The following is a 27875-nucleotide window of genomic DNA, read 5'->3' on the forward strand; positions in this document are numbered from 1 at the left end:
ATACACAGAGCTGAAGAAGGTATTTCATACATTTTCCTTCTCTTTGTCCCCCAGTCACCCATTCTAGATTATTTTGTAAAGGGCCTACATGCTCAGACCTGACCTTTTTACTACTAATATATTTGAAGTGTGTTACTATCTGCGTTACAGCATGAATTGAAAATTGCAAGTAAGATGCGCACTGGAAAGATCTGCCAGGAGGAACTGTGGTTACGAGTGTGTCAGTCAATCTGGAGGAGCAGTCAGTCGATTCGGTGAGTGGGGTGGAGCTTTGACGCCACTTCAGGGTGTAGGCAAAGGAGAGCCGTGGCGCTGTGCAGCATAGAAGACACAGAGTACATCGGACTAGTATGTTGCAGATGCCAGAGTGTCATAGTAAAGCTGCGTGCCTGGGGCTGGTGTTGCCATTGTAGGGAGATGCTGCTGAAGCTGATACCTAGTGACTGTCAGCCTAGAGTCTTACTTGTTACCTCGGAGACAGGTTTTACTTCAGAGATGCCAACTTCTGCTACAGCTCCTATAGATGACAGCAGCCTAATGAGGATACAGCTGGGACCAGGACCAAGTTCTGCCAGACCAGGAAGACGTGCATCTCTACTGTTCAAGACAGCTGGTCAGAGCTGGACAGCAGCAGCATCCAACAGCTGCATTCATCATGACCAACTAGATGGTTGTAAAGCAAATTATGGAGACCCACCAGAACCAGAGACCAGAGTCCACAAGTTCCTCAGGTGAGGAGGGGTTGGAGATCATTGGTGTGGGGTCACCCAGGTTTGAGAGTCTCTACGGGTCCATAGAGGAGGGGATAGTAGACTGGGGGTCAGAGTGGGATTGTGAGGCAGAAGAGGAAGAAGGTCCCTAGGTGTCAGAATCTGAGGAAGATGAAAGGGAGCATGTTGCCCAGCTGAGGTGTTGCACCCAGGGTTCAGCAAGGCCTACGCAGAAAGGAGGCCAGGCCTATCCCCACACTGTACTGCGATCCGAGCTCAAGCACAGAATGAGACCTACAGCCATCTCATCCAGAAAGCAAAGAGCCCTTTTGTTCCACCAGGAAGAGGAGATCGGGATGAGCTGCCAAGATTCTCCAGGTTCCTGAGAATAGTTCAGTTAATCTAGAATATGGCCGTGACTTCCTATATATTCCATGGGAAGCCATGGTAGATGTTGAGTCAAAGAGGGTCTCCTGGTGTGAGGATGAAATTTGGGACTTTCTTTATATGCTAAAGTGGTTCAGGAAAAGAACGTACCCCCCAACTCCGGTGACAGTTTCAAGCTATTAAAAGAAATTGTAGGTTGAGGAGATCCATTTACATCTACAAAATAGTTGTTGTCAAGTCTGGATGCAGGAACAAGGATGGGTCCAGTAACATTTGGGGTCCTGACAACAAGATAGTCCAGATCCCACACCCAGACTTCTATTGCTGATTCGGCCATCTGGACACATTTCCCTCACCCTGTTGTTGATAACCCAAGGTAGGCTTACTGGTTCCTGAAGTTGTTTTAAGTTGAGGAGACTGCCACCTTGGGTACCTGTCAAAAAGGTTTTCCTTAAGGGGGATGAACTTCTGCTATCACGTTCAAAGCCTTTAAAAAAGAAAGGGGCAATTCCCCTAGTCCTTGAATTGCCCCCCCCCTTTCCCTCCTATCATTGCAAAGTCTGAAAGGGTGTTTAAGGGGGTCTATTTAGGTGCTAAGAAGAAAATACTTCTGTTGAGAGGGCTGCAATCTGAAAGGGGTAAATCCCTTGTTCTAAAGAGACACTCTACAAAAAGCTATTTAAAAAGACACTTTGCGATTTTGCGAAGTAGAAGTAGATTTGTCTACTATAAAGAGCTGAACTGATGGCAAATTCTTAATTTCCTGCCAAATGGGGAAGGATCCCCTAGTAAGTTGTTTCATGCTGGGGCCATGAACTTTGGGTAGCAGAGCCTGGACCAGCAGATTTTCTAAAGACTTTTGGGGATATAGCTACTCTGTGCTAGATAGCTAGAGGTTAGTTAGGATGTTTGTTTATGTTCTTTGCAGGCAACCAGGAAGACTCTCCGTGGTAAGATTCCTTCTATTGCAATGTTTTTTTTTCTCAATAGGGTCTGCATTGAAAAGTCATCCTCAAGGCATTTCAATGCTTTATTAAGCTGAAATGCCTTATTTTGCTTGTGTTCATCATTTTGTTTCCTTCCAGGTGAAGATTGCTGGAGTTGACCACAGCGTTTCATCTGTTGCTTTGTAAATGTGCTCCTATAGTTACTGTAGATGTAGGCATTATTTAGGAATATTTTGGCATTCGAACAATTCTTTTTTTTTTTTTGGTGGGGGGGGGGGGGGGGATGTCCAGTAAATGTGTATTTGTATGTTCTGTACAGAGAGAGTATATTTTTGCACTGCTTATTTATTTGTAAGTATCAGCACAAATGTGAAATGCCACATAGCCTTGTTAATTTGTTAGTTTCCATTCTCCCCTCCAACTTGTGGGATACTCCAGCCATTTTTTGTAAAACGTTTTTTTTCAGGGGTCATTGGCCAGGCCAGCAAGGACATGGTCATTTTTGGTGGGGGTCAATGTAGCACCCTCCTAGTTAGGTGCTAGGATAGTTAGATAAGTGTTAGAATGTGTTTTTGAAAATTTAGTTGCCACACTGTAGGCAGTGTGGGTATATTTTGTGTAGATAAAAACATGTGCGGTTCGCCGAAGAACTGGCACACCTAATGCCCAATGGAATCGCAGATTGTTGGCATCTAGGCATTCACAGTTGCAAATGCGCATGCGTGCACAGACACAAATGGCTGTGAACGTTAAAGGGGTTGTAAAGCCAGAAAGCTTTTTATCTTAATACATTCCATGCATTAAGATAAAAAGCCTTCTGTGTGCAGCGGCCCCCCTCAGCCCCCTAATACTTACCTGAGCCCATCTCTATCCAGCGATGTCCATGAGGACAATTTCCATCCAGGACTCTCTCTCCTGATTGGCTGAGACACAGTAGCGGCCCTAATGGCTCCCGCTGCTGTCAATCAAACTCAGTTAGCCAATCAGGAGAGAGAGGGGGTGGAATAGAGCTGCAGCTCGGCTTGGGTGCCCCCATAGCAAGCTGCATGCTATGGGGGCACTCAACGGGAGGGAGGGGCTAGGAGAGCCGAAGAGGGACCTGAAAAGAGGAGGATCCGGGCTGCCCTGTGCAAAACCACTACACAGAGCAGTATAACATGTTTGTTTTTTTAATAGAGAAAAAAGGACACTTTACAATCACTTTAATGAGCCAATGGATGTGACAGATTCTTGCCCCCAGTGGCCTATTTAAAGGCAGCAGCTTGATCCATTAGCTCCTGGATGATCTTCAGCTGCCCCTGTGTGTGCCTGGGTTCCTGTTCCTGATATTATTCCCCGACTCAGCTTGCCTTTGACCTGCCTTATCTCCATTCCTGGCTTTGACCCCCAGCTTGCTCCATTTTCCCCGCTTCTGCCCGCTGATCTGTGTATGACCTTTGGCTTGTTCTTTGGACTCCGCTGCTACCTGATTACCAGTGTATGACTCCGGCTTACTCCAGACTCTGCCTGCTGCCTTACCCCTGGCTGACTTTACGTGTATGACCATTGGCCTGGCTCCTGACCCTGCTTCTGACTCTTCCTGCTGGCAAGTCTCGTCTTATATGTCTCAGGGACTCCTGCCCAGCAGTGCATCCTGCTTGTCCTGCCGCCATCCAGCGGACATCTTCTCATCATCACTCAGCCTGTCGCAGCTGGCAACCCCTGCTTCTTTGGGCATAGCACTCCATGTCACCACTTTCAGGGGTGCCCTGCACTCAGCCAAAAACTTCCATGAGGAGGCCTCAGGTGGGCGACCTAATGGAGGAATGTTGAGACCCAGGTACTTGGAAGAAGCTAACTGAGAGGAGCTGTCTGTCGTAGATTGGTCTGGTATCACTGGAGAGCATCACTTGGAAGATTAAAATGGTCTTCATCAGTTCTTGGGCCATGTGAGTCCAGACATTGAAAGATCTTGGGGACTTTGTGCTTTAGCTACCCCCCTCTGGTGCCTTGTTATAGTCAGTTGTGGGTCTATTAAAAAGGGCACTGACTGGTGTCATGAAGAGCTCTGTCCAGTCACTTTTCTACTTAAAGGGACTTTGCTCTAATGGCTTTTCTTCTACTTAAGCTGAAGTCTACTGTTTTTTACAAGCCCAGACTTTATGAAAGCTTGTTCTAAAGGAAAACCAAGTCCTCAGTTGTACTTACTGTAGTTCATATCTTTGGAGTATCCCACCTTTTTCCTCAGTCCTTTTCAAGTTCTCCAAAAAATAAAAAAAACATCCCCTAGACTAGGTCTTTGGAGAAAGAGTGAATGAGCCTGTTGTGTGCCTGGCTGTGGGGCTGAAGTTGGGAAGACCTGGACAGTAGTTCCTTTGGTTCCTATACAAATTTGTTAGCATTCACAAAAAGGTTTTGAGGAATACCTTTGCAAATATTTTTAATATGTGTTAAATGCTATTTAGGTTGTTATAAGAAAATACCCTGAGGGCATTCGGTCCTAAGACAAAAAACACTAAGATCATTAAAATATATTAAGAAATGGAAGTGAATGTTATATGTGCAACAATGGGCATGTATGTAAATAATAATATAGATTGATTTTTAAGTAAATATATTAATTTTCAAAATTTTGAGTTTTAATTTCCCTAAAATATCGGTGAAATTTGCGAGGCTCAAGCAAAATTTTAGGTGAGCTTTAATAGTTTATCAAGTAGACCTGTAGACAAAACCTTGTTTTTCACTTGGATAGAGTAAGGGAGGGTTATAACGCCTGTAGTGTTTTTTTTTTTTTTTTACTTCTGTGTCCGTTTGGGGAGATTTACCTTTGCTTCCTGTCCCAAAGTCAAAACAGGAAGTGAGAGAAAATTGCTGCAAAATAGGGAATCCATTAGGGCCCCCCAGGTAATTTGAAGTAAAGAAAAATGGGGCCTCTCCCTTTTAGGTGGGTGCTGGATAACTTAATGTAGAACTGCCTTCAATTTAAGTGATGTGACTTAAATAAAAATAGGAATAATGAGTGAGGCGCTACTACTAGTTAGCACTAGGGTTGAGCGGACACCTAGATGTCCGTGTTCGACGGGTTCGGCCGAACTTTAAAAAAAAGTCCGGGTCCGTGTCCCGGACTTTTACCGAACTTTTCCCGGACACCGAACCCCATTGAAGTCAATGGGGACCCGAACTTTAAGGCACTAAAATGGCTCTAAAACACCAAAGGAAAGGGCTAGAGTGCTGCAAATGGCAGCAAAACGTAATTAAGAGCATGGCAAGTGCTCTGCAAACAAATGTGGATAGGGAAATAACTTAAAACAACAAAAAAAAACAGAAAAATAAAACAATGTTCTTCTTCATCTCTGAAGGACGAGGCCCATATGGAGTAGGAGGGAGGTTGAGGTGGTGGTGGATGTGGCGGTGACATAGGCGTGCGCACAGGGTGTGCTGGGTGTGCCTGGGCACACCCTAATCACCTAGGGCACATAGCATTGCCAGTGAGGAGATGGGAAAGATCTCCCTGGGACCTGCTCTGCTCTATTTCTCCTTGCCTACAGGTACATGGCCCCGATACATTACTCTCCCTGCTGGCAAACACATGCATGTGTATTTCAACTTTGGGGTGCACACCTTAATGCAATAGGCTGCGCACACCTATGGGCGGTGTAGGTGGAAGCGGCGGTGGAGGAGGACCAGGGCCGGATTAACAGCATCATGGGCTTGGTGCTGAGGATTTTGAAGGGCCTTAGGGCCGTGCCTTGCCATGCACCCAGAGGAGGAAGGGTGCAGCCATGCATGCCTAATTCAACATGGGATGCTGTCTCTGAAGCCCATAAACACATCCATGCATCGCCAACTGTCCCTCCTTGTCCGGCCTTCACGCTGTGTGGGGAGGTTCTGAGGGTGCTGCCTGGGGAAGCGAGCATAGAAGCCAGACTTCTGTGTTTACAAGTGACAGAAGAGCGGTAACAGTGAATATGGCCAACCCGGGGCCTATATAAAAGGTAGGGGCCTGGAGCTGCAGCTCCAATAGCCCCTACATTAATCTGGCCCTGAGGAGGAGGACGAGGTAGCCAACACTGCTTCTTTTCACAAATTTTAAATGAGGGTACACCCCAAAAGAGTGAGAAAGAGCAAAAATGGAACAATGGGTGGGTAAGGTCGGTATCCATTGCTATTCTGCATAAGGTAGGGAAAAGTCCCGTGGGATCCATGCCTGGTTCATTTTAATGAACGTGAGCTTGTCCACATTGTCTCTGGACAGGCGGCTGCGCTTGTCTGTTATAACGCCCCCAGCCGTGCTAAATACCCGTTCAGATAATACACTGGCTGCAGGGCACGCCAGCACCTCCAAGGCGTAAAGGGCAAGCTCAGGCCATGTGCCCAATTTGGAGACCCAGAAGTTGAAGGGGGCAGACCCGTCATTCACTACATGTAGGCGTGTGCACACATACTGCTCCACCATGTTGGTAAAATGCTGCCTCCTGCTAAGACGTTCCATCTGAGCTGCTGGTGCTGCTGTTTGTTGTGGCGTGCTGACAAAGCTTTTCCACATTTCGGCCATGCTAACCCTGCCTTCTGAGGTGCTGGCGGTGCCCTGGTTGCGTTGGCGACCTCCTCCTCCTCCTCCTCTGCCTTGTGCTTCCACTGTGGCCCCGCTGTCAGATGGGAATGCCAGCAGCATGGCGTCTACCAGCGTGCGCTTGTACTCGCGCATCTTGCGATCGCGCTCCAGTGAGTGAATTAAGGACGGTACGTTGTCCTTGTAACGGGGATCCAGCAGCGTGGCCACCCAGTAATCAGCACAAGTTAGAATGTGGGCAACTCGGCGGTCGTTGTGGAGACACTGCAGCATGTAATCGCTCATGTGTGCCAGGCTGCCCAGAGGCAACGAAAGGCTGTCCTCTGTGGGAGGTGTATGGTCCGTGTCCTCTGTATCCCCCCAGCCACGCACCAGTGATGGCCATGAGCTGGCCTGGGTGCCACCCTGCTGTGAACATGGTTCCATCTCCTCCTCCAGCTCCTCCTCCTCCTCATCCTCCTCATCCTCCAGAACTGTGCCCCTGCTGGACAATTGCGTCCCTGGCGTTTGCGTGTGCAGGAACCCACCCTCGGAGCCCCTTGCGAATGACTGCCCTGAAAGCCTTGGAAATGTTACCTCTTCATCCTCCTCCTCCTCCTCATCCTGTGCCACATCCTCTTCCATCATCGCCCGAATTGTTTTTTCAAGGAGGCATAGAAGTGGGATAGTTAAGCTGAGAACGGCGTCATTGCCACTGGCCATGTTGGTGGAGTACTCAAAACAGCGCAACAAGGCACACAGGTCTCGCATGGAGGCCCAGTTATTGGTGGTGAAGTGGTGCTGTTCCGCAGAGCGACTCACGCGTGCGTGCTGCAGCTGAAACTCCACTATGGCCTGCTGCTGCTCGCACAGTCTTTCCAGCATGTGCAAGGTGGAGTTCCACCTTGTGGGCACGTCACATATGAGGCGGTGAGCGGGAAGGCCGAAGTTACGCTGCAGCGCTGCCAGGCGAGCAGCAGCAGGGTGAGAACGCCGAAAGTGCGCACAAACGGCCCGCACTTTCTGCAGCAGCTCTGACATATCGGGGTAGTTTTTAAGGAACCTCTGCACCACCAAATTCAGCACATGCGCCAGGCAAGGGATGTGCGTCAAACCGGCTAGGCCCAGAGCTGCTATGAGATTTCGCCCGTTATCGCACACCACCAGGCCGGGCTTGAGGCTCGCTGGCAGCAACCACTCATTTGTCTGCTGTTCCATGCTCCTCCACAACTCCTGCGCGGTGTGTGGTTTGTCCCCCAAACAGGCAAGTTGTAAAACTGCCTGCTGTCGTTTACCCCTGGCCGTGCTGAAGTTGGTGGTGAAGGTGTTACGCTGTCCGGATGAGGAGGCGGTAGAGGATGAGGAAGCGGAGTAGGAGGAGTTAGGAACAGGAGGCAAACTGAAGCGCCCTGCAATCCTCGGTGGTGGAAGGACATGCGCCAAATTGCTATCCGCCTCAGGCCCATCCGCCACTGCATTTACCCAGTGTGCCGTTAGGGAGATATAACGCCCCTGACCGTGCTTACTGGTCCACGTATCCGTAGTTAGGTGGACCTTGGCACAGATGGCGTTGCGCAGTGCACACCTGATTTTTTCCCCCACTTGGTTGTGCAGGGAAGGGATGGCTTGCCTGGAAAAGTAGTGGCGGCTGGGCACGACGTACTGTGGGACAGCCACCGACATAAGGTTTTTAAAACTGTGCGTCTCCACCAGACGGAATGACAGCATTTCAAAGGCCAATAATTTTGAAATGCTGGCATTCAGGGCCAGGGATCGCGGGTGGGTAGGGGGGTACTTCCTCTTCCTCTCAAGTGTTTGGGAGATGGAAAGCTGAACGCTTCCACGGGACATTGTGGAGATGGTTGTTGGTGACCCAGGTGGTGGTGTTGCTGACAGATCGTCTGTTTGCGGGGTGGCAGGTGCCGGTATCACTACAGATGTGGCTGGAGCGGCCGAGACTGCAGCAGAAGAGGAAGCAGGATGAGCCAGAGACGTTTCTTGGTTTTGAAGGTGTGTACTCCACTGCAGCTCGTGCTTTGCACTTAGATGCCTGATCATGCAGGTTGTGCTCAGGTTGAGAAGGTTCATGCCTCGCTTCAAGCTCTGATTGCACAGGGTGCAAACCACTCGTGTCCTGTCATCAGCACATTTTCTAAAGAACTTCCACGCTAGAGAACTCCTTTGAGCTGACTTTGGTGCGCTCGTTCCCTTGCTGCGTTGGGCAGTAGCGGGCGTAGTGTCTAGGGCACGGCCGCTCCGCTTCTGCACCCTGCTCCCTCTTCTGCTGTGCTGGTGGCTCTGTGCGACCACCGCCTCTTCCTCCAAACTACTCAGTTCACCTGCATGACGTTCATTCCATGTGGGGTCGAGGACCTCATCGTCCTCCACATCATCTTCCACCCAGTCTTCACCCCTGCCCTCCTTGTCGGTCTCCACAATGCTGAACGCCGCAGCAGTTGGCACCTGCGTTTCGTCATCATCGGAGACGTGCTGCGATGATCCTTGCATGTACTCATCTTGAGAAATAAGTGGTTGGGCATCGCTGCACTCAATCTCTTCCACTTCTGGGGCAGGGCTAGGTGGATGGCCCTGGGAAACCCTGCTGACAGAGTCCTCAAAAAGAATAAGAGACTGCTGTATGGCTTGGGGCTCAGACTGCTGGCCTGATTTGCAAGGGGGTGAGGTGAAAGACGGTTGGACATTGGCTGCAGGTGCCAACTCTGACCTTTCTGCAGTAGACTGGGTGGGAGACAATGTGAAGGAACTGGAGGCACTGTCAGCAGCAAACCAATCTACTATCGCCTCAACTTGTTCTGGCCTCATCACTTCTAGGGGCGTTTGATGCCCTACCAAATACTGATGCAGGTTCTGTCGCCTACTCACACTTGAGGAAGGTGTTTCACTTGTGCGTGTAGCTGGCACAGATCGACCATGTCCTCTCCTTGCAACAGGAGCTCTACCAGCAGCACCACGACCCAGGCCACGGCCCTTATTTGACGGTCTCCTCATATTTCTGTAATTTAAGATCTTGCCCTAGAAAGGTTTTTATTGAATAGCGGAATAGAAAATATGATCCAAAAAAAGTGTATGTATATCACACGTACACAACCACACTAGGCCCCAATTACTATTGTTTGTACCCCTAAAAGGCTAGATGAGGAGTAGGGGGAGTATGGAACAGGCAGCACCCTCAAACCTTCAGAAGTATGAGATGAACCCCAACAACTTGGAAAGGTGGATCTCTCTCACACGTACCGACACAGACTATCCCGCAATTCAATTGATCCTCAAAGGTTTTTATTGAATAGCGGAATAGGAAATATGATCAAAAAAAGTGTATGTATCTCGCACGTACACAACCACACTAGGCCCCAATTACTATTGTTTGTACCCCTAAAAGGCTAGATGAGGAGTAGGGGGGGTATGGAACAGGCAGCACCCTCAAACCTTCAGAAGTATGAGATGAACCCCAACAACTTGGAAAGGTGGATCTCTCTCACACGTACCGACACAGACTATCCCGCAATTCAATTGATCCTCAAAGGTTTTTATTGAATAGCGGAATAGGAAATATGATCAAAAAAAGTGTATGTATCTCGCACGTACACAACCACACTAGGCCCCAATTACTATTGTTTGTACCCCTAAAAGGCTAGATGAGGAGTAGGGGGGGTATGGAACAGGCAGCACCCTCAAACCTTCAGAAGTATGAGATGAACCCCAACAACTTGGAAAGGTGGATCTCTCTCACACGTACCGACACAGACTATCCCGCAATTCAATTGATCCTCAAAGGTTTTTATTGAATAGCGGAATAGGAAATATGATCAAAAAAAGTGTATGTATCTCGCACGTACACAACCACACTAGGCCCCAATTACTATTGTTTGTACCCCTAAAAGGCTAGATGAGGAGTAGGGGGGGTATGGAACAGGCAGCACCCTCAAACCTTCAGAAGTATGAGATGAACCCCAACAACTTGGAAAGGTGGATCTCTCTCACACGTACCGACACAGACTATCCCGCAATTCAATTGATCCTCAAAGGTTTTTATTGAATAGCGGAATAGGAAATATGATCAAAAAAAGTGTATGTATCTCGCACGTACACAACCACACTAGGCCCCAATTACTATTGTTTGTACCCCTAAAAGGCTAGATGAGGAGTAGGGGGGGTATGGAACAGGCAGCACCCTCAAACCTTCAGAAGTATGAGATGAACCCCAACAACTTGGAAAGGTGGATCTCTCTCACACGTACCGACACAGACTATCCCGCAATTCAATTGATCCTCAAAGGTTTTTATTGAATAGCGGAATAGGAAATATGATCAAAAAAAGTGTATGTATCTCGCACGTACACAACCACACTAGGCCCCAATTACTATTGTTTGTACCCCTAAAAGGCTAGATGAGGAGTAGGGGGGGTATGGAACAGGCAGCACCCTCAAACCTTCAGAAGTATGAGATGAACCCCAACAACTTGGAAAGGTGGATCTCTCTCACACGTACCGACACAGACTATCCCGCAATTCAATTGATCCTCAAAGGTTTTTATTGAATAGCGGAATAGGAAATATGATCAAAAAAAGTGTATGTATCTCGCACGTACACAACCACACTAGGCCCCAATTACTATTGTTTGTACCCCTAAAAGGCTAGATGAGGAGTAGGGGGGGTATGGAACAGGCAGCACCCTCAAACCTTCAGAAGTATGAGATGAACCCCAACAACTTGGAAAGGTGGATCTCTCTCACACGTACCGACACAGACTATCCCGCAATTCAATTGATCCTCAAAGGTTTTTATTGAATAGCGGAATAGGAAATATGATCAAAAAAAGTGTATGTATCTCGCACGTACACAACCACACTAGGCCCCAATTACTATTGTTTGTACCCCTAAAAGGCTAGATGAGGAGTAGGGGGGGTATGGAACAGGCAGCACCCTCAAACCTTCAGAAGTATGAGATGAACCCCAACAACTTGGAAAGGTGGATCTCTCTCACACGTACCGACACAGACTATCCCGCAATTCAATTGATCCTCAAAGGTTTTTATTGAATAGCGGAATAGGAAATATGATCAAAAAAAGTGTATGTATCTCGCACGTACACAACCACACTAGGCCCCAATTACTATTGTTTGTACCCCTAAAAGGCTAGATGAGGAGTAGGGGGGGTATGGAACAGGCAGCACCCTCAAACCTTCAGAAGTATGAGATGAACCCCAACAACTTGGAAAGGTGGATCTCTCTCACACGTACCGACACAGACTATCCCGCAATTCAATTGATCCTCAAAGGTTTTTATTGAATAGCGGAATAGGAAATATGATCAAAAAAAGTGTATGTATCTCGCACGTACACAACCACACTAGGCCCCAATTACTATTGTTTGTACCCCTAAAAGGCTAGATGAGGAGTAGGGGGGGTATGGAACAGGCAACACCCTCAAACCTTCAGAAGTATGAGATGAACCCCAACAACTTGGAAAGGTGGATCTCTCTCACACGTACCGACACAGACTATCCCGCAATTCAATTGATCCTCAAAGGTTTTTATTGAATAGCGGAATAGGAAATATGATCAAAAAAAGTGTATGTATATCACACGTACACAACCACACTAGGCCCCAATTACTATTGTTTGTACCCCTAAAAGGCTAGGAGTAGGGGGGGTATGGAACAGGCAGCACCCTCAAACCTTCAGAAGTATGAGATGAACCCCAACAACTTGGAAAGGTGGATCTCTCTCACACGTACCAACACAGACTATCCCCCAATTTAACTGATCCCCAAAGGTTTTTGATTAAATAGCGGAATAGAAAATATGATCCCAAAAAAGTGTATGTATATCACACGTACACAACCACACTAGGCCCCAATTACTATTGTTTGTACCCCTAAAAGGCTAGGAGTAGGGGGGGTATGGAACAGGCAGCACCCTCAAACCTTCAGAAGTATGAGATGAACCCCAACAACTTGGAAAGGTGGATCTCTCTCACACGTACCAACACAGACTATCCCCCAATTTAACTGATCCCCAAAGGTTTTTGATTAAATAGCGGAATAGAAAATATGATCCCAAAAAAGTGTATGTATATCACACGTACACAACCACACTAGGCCCCAATTACTATTGTTTGTACCCCTAAAAGGCTAGGAGTAGGGGGAGTATGGAACAGGCAGCACCCTCAAACCTTCAGAAGTATGAGATGAACCCCAACAACTTGGAAAGGTGGATCTCTCTCACACGTACCAACACAGACTATCCCCCAATTTAACTGATCCCCAAAGGTTTTTGATTAAATAGCGGAATAGAAAATATGATCCCAAAAAAGTGTATGTATATCACACGTACACAACCACACTAGGCCCCAATTACTATTGTTTGTACCCCTAAAAGGCTAGGAGTAGGGGGAGTATGGAACAGGCAGCACCCTCAAACCTTCAGAAGTATGAGATGAACCTCAACAACTTGGAAAGGTGGATCTCTCTCACACGTACCAACACAGACTATCCCCCAATTTAACTGATCCCCAAAGGTTTTTGATTAAATAGCGGAATAGAAAATATGATCCCAAAAAAGTGTATGTATATCACACGTACACAACCACACTAGGCCCCAATTACTATTGTTTGTACCCCTAAAAGGCTAGGAGTAGGGGGGGTATGGAACAGGCAGCACCCTCAAACCTTCAGAAGTATGAGATGAACCCCAACAACTTGGAAAGGTGGATCTCTCTCACACGTACCAACACAGACTATCCCCCAATTTAACTGATCCCCAAAGGTTTTTGATTAAATAGCGGAATAGAAAATATGATCCCAAAAAAGTGTATGTATATCACACGTACACAACCACACTAGGCCCCAATTACTATTGTTTGTACCCCTAAAAGGCTAGGAGTAGGGGGGTATGGAACAGGCAGCACCCTCAAACCTTCAGAAGTATGAGATGAACCCCAACAACTTGGAAAGGTGGATCTCTCTCACACGTACCAACACAGACTATCCCCCAATTTAACTGATCCCCAAAGGTTTTTGATTAAATAGCGGAATAGAAAATATGATCCCAAAAAAGTGTATGTATATCACACGTACACAACCACACTAGGCCCCAATTACTATTGTTTGTACCCCTAAAAGGCTAGGAGTAGGGGGAGTATGGAACAGGCAGCACCCTCAAACCTTCAGAAGTATGAGATGAACCCCAACAACTTGGAAAGGTGGATCTCTCTCACACGTACCAACACAGACTATCCCCCAATTTAACTGATCCCCAAAGGTTTTTGATTAAATAGCGGAATAGAAAATATGATCCCAAAAAAGTGTATGTATATCACACGTACACAACCACACTAGGCCCCAATTACTATTGTTTGTACCCCTAAAAGGCTAGGAGTAGGGGGAGTATGGAACAGGCAGCACCCTCAAACCTTCAGAAGTATGAGATGAACCCCAACAACTTGGAAAGGTGGATCTCTCTCACACGTACCAACACAGACTATCCCCCAATTTAACTGATCCCCAAAGGTTTTTGATTAAATAGCGGAATAGAAAATATGATCCCAAAAAAGTGTATGTATATCACACGTACACAACCACACTAGGCCCCAATTACTATTGTTTGTACCCCTAAAAGGCTAGGAGTAGGGGGAGTATGGAACAGGCAGCACCCTCAAACCTTCAGAAGTATGAGATGAACCTCAACAACTTGGAAAGGTGGATCTCTCTCACACGTACCAACACAGACTATCCCCCAATTTAACTGATCCCCAAAGGTTTTTGATTAAATAGCGGAATAGAAAATATGATCCCAAAAAAGTGTATGTATATCACACGTACACAACCACACTAGGCCCCAATTACTATTGTTTGTACCCCTAAAAGGCTAGGAGTAGGGGGGGTATGGAACAGGCAGCACCCTCAAACCTTCAGAAGTATGAGATGAACCCCAACAACTTGGAAAGGTGGATCTCTCTCACACGTACCAACACAGACTATCCCCCAATTTAACTGATCCCCAAAGGTTTTTGATTAAATAGCGGAATAGAAAATATGATCCCAAAAAAGTGTATGTATATCACACGTACACAACCACACTAGGCCCCAATTACTATTGTTTGTACCCCTAAAAGGCTAGGAGTAGGGGGAGTATGGAACAGGCAGCACCCTCAAACCTTCAGAAGTATGAGATGAACCCCAACAACTTGGAAAGGTGGATCTCTCTCACACGTACCAACACAGACTATCCCCCAATTTAACTGATCCCCAAAGGTTTTTGATTAAATAGCGGAATAGAAAATATGATCCCAAAAAAGTGTATGTATATCACACGTACACAACCACACTAGGCCCCAATTACTATTGTTTGTACCCCTAAAAGGCTAGGAGTAGGGGGAGTATGGAACAGGCAGCACCCTCAAACCTTCAGAAGTATGAGATGAACCTCAACAACTTGGAAAGGTGGAGCTCTCTCACACGTACCAACACAGACTATCCCCCAATTTAACTGATCCCCAAAGGTTTTTGATTAAATAGCGGAATAGAAAATATGATCCCAAAAAAGTGTATGTATATCACACGTACACAACCACACTAGGCCCCAATTACTATTGTTTGTACCCCTAAAAGGCTAGGAGTAGGGGGGGTATGGAACAGGCAGCACCCTCAAACCTTCAGAAGTATGAGATGAACCCCAACAACTTGGAAAGGTGGATCTCTCTCACACGTACCAACACAGACTATCCCCCAATTTAACTGATCCCCAAAGGTTTTTGATTAAATAGCGGAATAGAAAATATGATCCCAAAAAAGTGTATGTATATCACACGTACACAACCACACTAGGCCCCAATTACTATTGTTTGTACCCCTAAAAGGCTAGGAGTAGGGGGAGTATGGAACAGGCAGCACCCTCAAACCTTCAGAAGTATGAGATGAACCCCAACAACTTGGAAAGGTGGATCTCTCTCACACGTACCAACACAGACTATCCCCCAATTTAACTGATCCCCAAAGGTTTTTGATTAAATAGCGGAATAGAAAATATGATCCCAAAAAAGTGTATGTATATCACACGTACACAACCACACTAGGCCCCAATTACTATTGTTTGTACCCCTAAAAGGCTAGGAGTAGGGGGAGTATGGAACAGGCAGCACCCTCAAACCTTCAGAAGTATGAGATGAACCTCAACAACTTGGAAAGGTGGATCTCTCTCACACGTACCAACACAGACTATCCCCCAATTTAACTGATCCCCAAAGGTTTTTGATTAAATAGCGGAATAGAAAATATGATCCCAAAAAAGTGTATGTATATCACACGTACACAACCACACTAGGCCCCAATTACTATTGTTTGTACCCCTAAAAGGCTAGGAGTAGGGGGAGTATGGAACAGGCAGCACCCTCAAACCTTCAGAAGTATGAGATGAACCCCAACAACTTGGAAAGGTGGATCTCTCTCACACGTACCAACACAGACTATCCCCCAATTTAACTGATCCCCAAAGGTTTTTGATTAAATAGCGGAATAGAAAATATGATCCCAAAAAAGTGTATGTATATCACACGTACACAACCACACTAGGCCCCAATTACTATTGTTTGTACCCCTAAAAGGCTAGGAGTAGGGGGGGTATGGAACAGGCAGCACCCTCAAACCTTCAGAAGTATGAGATGAACCCCAACAACTTGGAAAGGTGGATCTCTCTCACACGTACCAACACAGACTATCCCCCAATTTAACTGATCCCCAAAGGTTTTTGATTAAATAGCGGAATAGAAAATATGATCCCAAAAAAGTGTATGTATATCACACGTACACAACCACACTAGGCCCCAATTACTATTGTTTGTACCCCTAAAAGGCTAGGAGTAGGGGGAGTATGGAACAGGCAGCACCCTCAAACCTTCAGAAGTATGAGATGAACCCCAACAACTTGGAAAGGTGGATCTCTCTCACACGTACCAACACAGACTATCCCCCAATTTAACTGATCCCCAAAGGTTTTTGATTAAATAGCGGAATAGAAAATATGATCCCAAAAAAGTGTATGTATATCACACGTACACAACCACACTAGGCCCCAATTACTATTGTTTGTACCCCTAAAAGGCTAGGAGTAGGGGGAGTATGGAACAGGCAGCACCCTCAAACCTTCAGAAGTATGAGATGAACCCCAACAACTTGGAAAGGTGGATCTCTCTCACACGTACCAACACAGACTATCCCCCAATTTAACTGATCCCCAAAGGTTTTTGATTAAATAGCGGAATAGAAAATATGATCCCAAAAAAGTGTATGTATATCACACGTACACAACCACACTAGGCCCCAATTACTATTGTTTGTACCCCTAAAAGGCTAGGAGTAGGGGGAGTATGGAACAGGCAGCACCCTCAAACCTTCAGAAGTATGAGATGAACCTCAACAACTTGGAAAGGTGGATCTCTCTCACACGTACCAACACAGACTATCCCCCAATTTAACTGATCCCCAAAGGTTTTTGATTAAATAGCGGAATAGAAAATATGATCCCAAAAAAGTGTATGTATATCACACGTACACAACCACACTAGGCCCCAATTACTATTGTTTGTACCCCTAAAAGGCTAGGAGTAGGGGGAGTATGGAACAGGCAGCACCCTCAAACCTTCAGAAGTATGAGATGAACCCCAACAACTTGGAAAGGTGGATCTCTCTCACACGTACCAACACAGACTATCCCCCAATTTAACTGATCCCCAAAGGTTTTTGATTAAATAGCGGAATAGAAAATATGATCCCAAAAAAGTGTATGTATATCACACGTACACAACCACACTAGGCCCCAATTACTATTGTTTGTACCCCTAAAAGGCTAGGAGTAGGGGGAGTATGGAACAGGCAGCACCCTCAAACCTTCAGAAGTATGAGATGAACCTCAACAACTTGGAAAGGTGGATCTCTCTCACACGTACCAACACAGACTATCCCCCAATTTAACTGATCCCCAAAGGTTTTTGATTAAATAGCGGAATAGAAAATATGATCCCAAAAAAGTGTATGTATATCACACGTACACAACCACACTAGGCCCCAATTACTATTGTTTGTACCCCTAAAAGGCTAGGAGTAGGGGGAGTATGGAACAGGCAGCACCCTCAAACCTTCAGAAGTATGAGATGAACCCCAACAACTTGGAAAGGTGGATCTCTCTCACACGTACCAACACAGACTATCCCCCAATTTAACTGATCCCCAAAGGTTTTTGATTAAATAGCGGAATAGAAAATATGATCCCAAAAAAGTGTATGTATATCACACGTACACAACCACACTAGGCCCCAATTACTATTGTTTGTACCCCTAAAAGGCTAGGAGTAGGGGGAGTATGGAACAGGCAGCACCCTCAAACCTTCAGAAGTATGAGATGAACCCCAACAACTTGGAAAGGTGGATCTCTCTCACACGTACCAACACAGACTATCCCCCAATTTAACTGATCCCCAAAGGTTTTTGATTAAATAGCGGAATAGAAAATATGATCCCAAAAAAGTGTATGTATATCACACGTACACAACCACACTAGGCCCCAATTACTATTGTTTGTACCCCTAAAAGGCTAGATGAGGAGTAGGGGGAGTATGGAACAGGCAGCACCCTCAAACCTTCAGTATGAGATTGTGTTCACTGTACCCCACAGAGATTGAGTTCACTGCACCCCACAATGATTGTGTTCACTGCACCCCACAAAGATTGTGTTCACTGCACCTCACAAAGATTGTGTTCACTGTACCCCCCAAAGATTGTGTTCACTGCACCCCACAAAGATTCTGTTCACTGTACCCCACAAAGATTGTGTTCACTGCACCCCAAAAAGATTGTGTTCACTGCACCCCAAAAAGGATGTTGTTCACTGCACCCCAAAAAGGATGTTGTTCACTCCACCCCAAAAAGATTGTGTTCACTGCACCCCACAAAGATTGTGTTCACTGCACCCCAAAAAGATTGTGTTCACTGCACCCCAAAAATGATTTTGTTCACTGCACCCCAAAAAGGATTTTGTTCACTGCACCCCAAAAAGGATGTTGTTCACTCCACCCCAAAAAGATTGTGTTCACTGCACCCCAAAAAGATTGTGTTCACTGCACCCCACAAAGGATTTTGTTCACTGCACCCCAAAAAGATTGTGTTCACTGCACCCCAAAAAGGATGTTGTTCACTGCACCCCAAAAAGGATTTTGTTCACTGCACCCCAAAAAGATTGTGTTCACTGCACCCCACAAAGGATTTTGTTCACTGCACCCCACAAAGATTGTGTTCACTGCACACCAAAAAGGATTGTGTTCACTGCACCCCAAAAAGATTTTGTTCACTGCACCCCAAAAAGATTGTGTTCACTGCAGCCCAAAAAGATTGTGTTCACTGCAGCCCAAAAAGATTGTGTTCACTGCAGCCCAAAAAGATTGTGTTCACTGCAGCCCAAAAAGATTGTGTTCACTGCAGCCCAAAAAGATTGTGTTCACTGCAGCTCACACACAGAAAAATGGATGTGGATCACTGACACCTGCCTATCTCCAATCCCACACCACACAGCAATATCGATTGTAGTTTGTAGAACACAGTTTCCCTAAAATTCAGCAGACTCTGTCCCTAACAGGATTGAGAAGAGATCGTAGATCAGGATTGAGTGCAGACCCCACCCCCCACACAGCAATATCGATTGTAGTTTGTAGAAGACACTGACCCTATATAATTCAGCAGACTCTATCCCTAAAATGCCTACAACTCGCCCTGCCTAAACACTCCGACCTGTCCCTCAATTCTATCCGGACACAAATGGTTTTTTCCTGCCTATCTTTCCCTAATCAGCAGCCAGCACGTTGATGTGTGCTCTGTCCCTGAATCTAAGCAGCATAATGACGCCGCTGCGGCTGCCTCGAACTTATAAAGACTTGGTCACATGCTTCAGACGGCCAATCACAGCTACTGAGACATTTGCAGGCATGGCTGGGATGGCTTAAGGCACACCAGTTAAACGATTGTTGATTGGCTGTTGAAAGCCCGCCATGAAAAGAGCGCCAAAGCATGCAAAACCCGGAAATAAAACGACCGAACACGGATTTTTACCCGAACATACAGTAAAGTGTCCGTGTCCGTGTTCGGGTACAAAAAATCCAATTATTCGGTACGAACACGAATAATACAGTCCGTGTTCGTTCAACACTAGTTAGCACACATTCATGTGATGATTTATAGAAACCGTGCAATAGCATTAATAAAGTGATATGTGCTTGATAATTGAATTAGTAATAAATAAATAATTAATGTGCTATATGTTCAATGCTGAACGATAAGTGCAAAAAAAAAAAAAAATGCTAAATAAATACAGTACTTCAAAAATCTTCTAAAAATAGAGCACTAGGGCAATTTCTGACATACATAAAAATAATAGCACATAATATCAGTAATAATTTATGTGCAGATGAATAAAATTGTGAATAAATAAATGTGCAGATGAATGGAAGTGCATTCAACAATAAAGTGCAACAATATCTGCATGCACAACCCCGTGCCACTTCAGAAAATGATTAAAGTGTCCAATATCTTTTCTAAAAAAATTAGAACAAATGGTGATCAATCCAAAAAGTCCATCCAAGATGGTGACAGCAAGTAATATGTGTTCTTATTAAAAAGCTTTGTGCTGGTGTAGCTTGTTCCACCACCTAGTGCTAAATTGGCCACTCACCAAATGCACTCAGGCCTCTGAGGACCTATAATGCCTGTAGTGTCTCTTTAACTGGAAGGTAAATCCACTTAAGGTAGCCAGAATCCCATGAGAGGAGTGTCACACTCCACGGATATATTCTGTCAATAAAAGATAAGACATCATTGTGCAATGCCGTTTATTTAAAATCAATAACAATTAAAATCCAGATTAACTCACATTTAGAAGTGCCTCCAATGTCACTCTCTGCTTGCTTAGATCAGTAAAATATGGAATCGCCGCTCTGCAGACAGCGTGCACTGGGCCGTCTTTTCCATTGGGCATGCCCGGCGGTTGCCCAGGGGCCCCACTTGCCAAGGGGCCCCACACACAGGGCTGGCAATTGCTGTCCCCCAACAGGCTAGATTACTTAGTTTACCTGGTGGTCTAGGGCCCCCCCGTTGTCCACCGAGCCCCCCGTTGTCTGCCGGTGGCTCTGAGTCTGCACTGCACAGTGGTTGCTAGGAAGGTCAGGCCAATTGGCATCTAGCAACCAGTGACGTTGGAGAGCAGACCCATGATGCACAGCGGAGGAGGATCCTCCTCTTCGGCTCGTCCTCCTCTCCTCTCTCGCCTAGAAGACTGGCTCCACCCACCAGGGCCGGATTAACATGGGGGCTATTGGAGGAGCTGCAGCTCCAGGCCCCTCCCTGAATATAGGCCTATGCCAGTGGCTTAGTTATCGATATCTGTATGCTGTCTTGAAGAAGAAGTCCCCTCTGCATTGCACACGTGAAGAAGAGAAGTCTCAGCTTCTGTTCCTGCCGATGCCTGGCTCCTATCACAGGATCTGTTACACTCACACAGATCCTCAGTGTAAAGGAGATGCAGGCAGCTGTCTGGGGGAGGGGTGCTGATGTCATCCTAACCAGCAGAAGCCCGGGAGAAAGGAAATATCTCATGCTGCTGAGAGGAGGTTAGTAACCTTATTAGGGAGAGAGGGGATTGTGCAAAAACTATCCTGGGGGCTGTGATGATTGTGGGAGAGACTGCTGCTTCCCCCCATGTAATGTGTTCCCTTTTGCCCACAATGTAATGTGTTATGCCATACAGTGCCCACCATGTCATATGCAGTGCCCACCATGTAATTTGCTGTGCCATGCAGGGCCTACCATGTAATGCACAGTGCCCATCATGCCATGTGCTGTGCCATGCAGTGCCCACCATGTCACATGCAGTGCCCACCATGTCACGTGCAGTTCCCACCATGTCACGTGCAGTGCCCACCATGTCACATGCAGTGCCCACCATGTCACGTGCAGTGCCCACCATGTCACGTGCAGTGCCCAGCATGCAATGTGTTTTGCCCACTGTGTAATGTGCTATGCAGCAGTGCCCACCATCCTATATCTTTCCTGTACATCCTCTGTGTGCCATCCTAAATTAGTCCTGTATAGCCTCTGTGCCATCCCATACCTGCCATGTACATCCTCTGTCTGTGCCATCCTATACCTGCCATGTACATCCTCTGTGTGCTACCCTATGTCAGTCCTGTACATCCTTATATTGTCCAAAAGTTGTGTTAATGTTTAAACACTGATTTTGTTGCAGGTACCAATAAATATCGCCTTATCGATAATTTGCATTTTTATTCTCGTGCGTGATTGTGTAGGCAGGGCCCCAGTGCACTGCATTGCCCGGGGGCCTATAAGGCTCTTAAGATGGCACTGAGTGTGCGTTCCACCCCCACTAGGACCTGCCGCGAACCGGAAGTGATGTCACTCGGATAACTCAATGCATTTCACCTGAAAGGTGTCATCAGGTAATTGGAGCCCCCCCCCCCCCTCGCCAATACTGTTCTAGGGACAACCTAAGATGTGTAAATGTCTTTCACTTTCAATTTTGATGATAATGGTAAATAGAGAGGGGGAATCTCCCTATCAGGGGCAACAAGGTAGCAATAAAACCCTAATAGTTATTCTAATCACTTTATCCCAAACTAAAAGAAAAGGTTTTGCATTTAGTTATACTTTAAGGATGCTTAAATGGCTTTTGTTTTGATCGTTACTGAAAATAAATTTAACTATGCTGTGTCTCAAAACAGGCAGCGAAAAAATGTAAACCACCCATACACAAACAAAAGAGTACATATACATTAAAAAATTCAAAGAACACTAAATAAAATAAACTAAATGACCCTAAATGCAGCCATCCCCCTAAAAAAAAAAACATCCTGTAAATACATAAGTAGGCAAGAGCACATTTTTTTCCAAGCAGCATTCTCCTACACAGCTTAATGAAGAATACTGTGCGTTTCTGCTTCTGCAAAAATTACCAAAATCTCTCCACTCAACCATTGTGTGCAGGGCCTAACTAATTTTATAATATCTGTTTATTGCTTCTATTTCAGCAGTTGTTAAAGGAAGTCAATGGTCACAGCATCCACTTTCATTTTATAACATCGACAGATAATAGTAATATAAACAATAGTTATATTTGGCAATCCAACGTAAGATCGCTTGAAAAAAATCTCCTTTTATGTTGGGAGCGCTGCCTGTCTGTTAGCCATCTCTTTCAACAAGTTCCTGGATTCCCTGCACATTTTGCAGCTTTTCCTCTGCTGTTCACTTTCAATGTATAAGGACTACATATCTTATGGTACCTTGCTGCGTGCAATTTGTGATTTCTGTACCTATTCCTCTTCTCAGCACCTCTGTAGTTCAGAAAGCAGGCTCTGTGTAATGAGTGACACAGCAGTGCCTACTCACAGGGCATAGTAAATACATGTCACAGAATTCATGGAGGTAATTGTGTGGGGATCTTAACAAAGTAAGTTTGCAAACTTCTAGATCATTTAGAATAATTGTAGTAGACTAGAAATTGAAATACAATGTGGAAGTCAATCTCTCTCATGCTTAAGTATGTCACAGTACATGTTGGAATTCATGGTTCCCTCAATTAACTGTAGCTCCCCACTGCCGGAAGCACTCATGCAGCCTCAGACCATGGTTCTCCCACCACCAGGCTTGACTGTAGGCAAGACACACTTGTCTTTGTACTCCTCACCTGGTTGCCGCCACACACACTTGACACGTCTGAATCAAATAAGTTTATCTTGGTCTCATTAGACCACAGGACATGGTTCCAGTAATCCATGTCCTTAGTCTGCTTGTCTTCAGAAAACTGCAGACTTTCTTGTGTATCATCTTTAGAAGAGGCTTCCTTCATGCAGACCAATGTGATGCAGTGTGAGGCGTATGGTCTGAGCACTGACAGACTGACCCCCCCACCGCTTCAACCTTTGCAACAATGCTGGCAGCACTCATATGTCTATTTTCCAAAGACAATCTCTGGACATGATGCTGGGCACGTGCACTCAACATCTTTGGTCGACCATGGCGAGGCCTGTTCTGAGTGGAACCTGTCCTGTTAAACCACTGTATGGTCTTGGCCACCATGCTGCAGATCATTTTCAGGATCTTCGCAATCTTCTTATAGTCTAGGCCATCTTCATGTAGAGCAACAATTCTTTTTTTCAGATCCTCAGAGAGTTCTTTGCCATGAGGTGTCATGTTGAACTTCCAGTGACCAGTATGAGAGAGTGAGAGCGATAACACCAAATTTAACACAACTGCTCCTCATTTACACCTGAGACCTTGTAACACTAACTAGTCACACCGGGGAGAGAAAATGGCTAATTGGGCCCAATTTGGACATTTTTACTTTGGGGTGTTTCCAGCGGTTTAGACATTAATGGCTGTGTGTTGAGTTATTTTTGAAGGGACAGCAAATTTGCACCGGTTTACAAGCTGTACACTCACTACTATTTACAAAAATGTGAGGGGTGTACTCACTTTTGTGAGATACTGTATATATAAAAATCAATCAATCCTGATGTACTGACATCCTATCTAATTATTTGAGGCCTGAAAACGCCAGCATAGTACAATTATTCCCCCAAATTACACTTTTTTGGAAAGTAGACAGTCCAAAGTATTTAATAAGAGGTGTGATGAGTTTTTTGAAGTTGTAAGTTTTTGTCAAAATTTTTGGAAAATTAAGAAATTAAAAATAAATTTATAATATATATTTTTTTTACATCCTGTCACCAGCGCAGTACACGTCATCATATAATGGGTTTGGCAGTGATCAGGGGCACTGTGACTAGAGCAATACAGTGTTACCATAATAACACTGTACTACTCTAAGGAGGTGATCAGGATTCTTTTGTTGTGATTGCTGTGATTGGCCACAGCTTATCACCTGGTATAGAAAGGCTGTGATTAGCCCTGTCTGTACCATGACCAATCACAGCTAGCAACACAATTATACACAATGGATGGCATGAAAGGAAGTCTTCCATTGAACAAATGTGATGTGATCTGCAGTGATTGGCCACAGTGATCCCATGGTTCCAGCAGCGGTCCTGGTACACTGATCAGACATTGGCTGTGCCCGGTGTCAGATTATGCTGCAGTGTGACCCCACAGCCGTGCACAAGGAGGTGTGTTCTGGGAGGACATCATAGGATATCCACCCAGAATGACAAATGTCCCACCTGGCCATCGTTTGACAATAGGCTGGGACTGGGAGGGAAGTGGTTAAACAGGGATTCTGACCATACTATGCTATATACCAGTGATGTTTTGGAACTATATTTCCCATGATGCTCAACTACACTGCAGAGTGCATGAACATCATGGGAAGTATAGTTCCAAAACGTCTGGGGTGCCAGGGTTTGCTGTCACTGCTATATACAGATAGCCACTAGATGGAGAAATTTTACTGGTGACAGACACAAGAACACTAATATCAAAATTTGCAAAGTCCCTATAGGTGCTGGTTATCGGAAAATCAAGTCTAAATCAACTCTTCTCCAGGGATAATTGGCAAGGGTATTGACATTAGTATAGTATAAGTGACTGCTTTCCTTGACTGTTGTTGTCTCCACTCAGCATATTGACATGATAAATGATGACTCGTAAGTGAAGTCGCTTTCATGGTCGCTCCGATATAAAGGAAGCTTTAATTTATGATGTTATATTTCCTAAAGGCTCTTATCAACTCAAGGATTCTGGCAGTGCCAAGAAAAACAATAGTTCCTGACACATTCCTTGCACTTCCTATGTAAGCAACCATAAATACGTTGTAGAAGTAAATAAAGTTAGGGGAAGCCGCAGAGGAAACCAAGCAAGACCAAAAATAAGATGCTGGAATAGAGAGCTAAAAATAGCATGCGCTCTGATCCTTGGTCCTACTTCATTGTGTTCTAGTCATTTCCATGAGAACCTGCTTCCCACTGTGTTACACTGCTATCATAATGGGAACATGAGAAGCAAGTAATAGTGTATTTTGTTTTAACAATTATATAAAACTATTTTTTTTTTCTAATTTAAAGAATTACTGTCATCCTTTCCCATGCAGAGAAAAGTAACAGTAGGGCAAACTTATGAATGCAGTTGCACTTTTTTGCAGCATGTAGAGGTATGCAAAAGATTGGGAGTCCATAATCCTTCTGTTGCAACTGAACTTTTGCAAGTGATCCACCACTATTTTTCACATTTATATGAAAGTTCGGAAACAAATTCACTAATGTCTGCCTGCTTTTTTGGCAAATCACTATAATTTAGCTGGAGACAGAATTAAGAGGCTAACCTTTTGGTAAATGAAGTGACAGGAACCACTTCCAAGTCTGTAATTTTTCAATAACAGATACGCAAAATGTGGCACATTTGCAGATGCATTGGCTGTGACTTTATTAATGTCCTTCAATGTTATCAGCGCCCTAATTATCAGTGCAGCCCCAAAAGTCCCCAGCAGTGTTGCCAATCAGTGCCCATCAGGGCTGCCAGTCAGTGCTGCCGTTCAGTGGGCATCAGTGTCTGCTCATCAGTGCAGCCCATAAGTGCCCATTATTGTCACCTATCAGTGCTGCATATCAGTGCTTCCTCATCAGAGCCACCTCAACAGTGCTGCATACCAGTGCCCACCAGTGCTGCATATTAGTGCCACCTCATCAGTGCCTATCAGTGCACATGAGTGAAGGAATTATTTACTAAATTTTCCAACAGAAACTAAGGAAACATTTTTTTCCCCAAATTTTCCATCTTTTTTCATTTTTTAGAAAAAAATAAAAAACCCATTGGCAATTAAAATATCACCAAAAAAAGTTCTATCTGTCTCAAAAAAAATATAACATATTCATATGGGCACAGTGTTGCATGACTATCATTCAAAGTGCGACAACGCTGAAAGCTGAAAATTGGCCTCGGCAGGAAGGGGGTGAAAGTGCCCAGTATTGGAGTTGTTAAACTGTAAGTCCAACCAGAGTTTAGCAACTCTGTTGGTTTCAAACCAAATAATAATAAAATGCTAAGCGCTACTACTAAGAAAATTATATATTTTTTTCATGATTGTCTATGTTGTTCCTCGAGAATTTCTCTTACTTTCTGTCTGGTGACTCAGTTGACTTAGTAAATGAGGGGAATCTCTTTATTGGGGTTCCAGATCACAGTGAAACCCTGACATGCAGCTAGAAGCCATCCTCGCCAGGAGAAGACAGTGATTATTACTAGCCGCTAGCGATAATCACAAGTAAATCCGGCAGGCTAGTTGTACCCAAGTTTTTCAATTGATTGATCTGCTGAACCGGCCAAGATTCGAACCGTCTATGGCTGGCCTAAAGGTAGACAAAGCAACAAAAAAAGAATAATAATGTAGCCATCAGATCTAGTGATTGGTAAGCTGCATTATATATGTTATTAATATTAGGGAGGTTTCCTACAACTTCTTGTCCTTCTGTTACTAGAACAAAAAATACAGTAAAATATTCCTAATCCCACACAGCTAAAACAAAAATAACAAAAAAAAATTCTCTTTTAAGATAGACTAGTGTTTCCATATTATTATTATTAATATTATTTTTTTTCTATTTCAGTTAAGAAGGGTTGGACTTGTGACACAAAGGGCATCTGCTTACCAGCAATAGATGAAATATCTGTAACAGCCAAATTGCTATATATTATATGCTCCTTCTCAACTCAAATACAAAAAACATTACGGAGACACTCTTAAAAGAGAATTATAACTTCAATTCCTGAGTTCCATGTCTCTCCTTTACTGGTTAATATCCTTGCTTGAACTGTTTTCAGTGTAACTCTATGACAGCTGGACACATCGAAGAAAAAAACATTTAGGCCCCTTTCACACAGGCGGATCGTCAGTTTTTTTGGCGGATCTGAACGGTCCCCCCATGCATTCCTATAGGGCATCGGATGTGAGCGAAGACATGTCCACTGACATCCGATCCAATCCGTCAAATCTGGAAGGCTGGAAACCCCATTTCCCATCCGTCCAGCGGATCAGATGAGAACGGACCGACGGTCCGTTCCCATCTGATTTCCCCCATAGAGATGCATGGGGAACTGTCAGCTGTGTCTCCGCACACAGCGTGGAGACACAGCTGTCACACTCCTGCTCAGCGGGGGATCAGCGGATCGATCCCCCACCGAGAAAAACGGAGTCCGTCCAATGGACAGTGTGTGTGAAAGAGCCCTTATTGTCTCAACTTAGATTCATGGTGATCGATGGGATACAAAGGAATA

The sequence above is a fragment of the Pelophylax lessonae genome (assembly GCF_965119305.1).
Source record: "Pelophylax lessonae genome assembly, chromosome: 1".
NCBI lineage: Eukaryota > Metazoa > Chordata > Amphibia > Anura > Ranidae > Pelophylax > Pelophylax lessonae.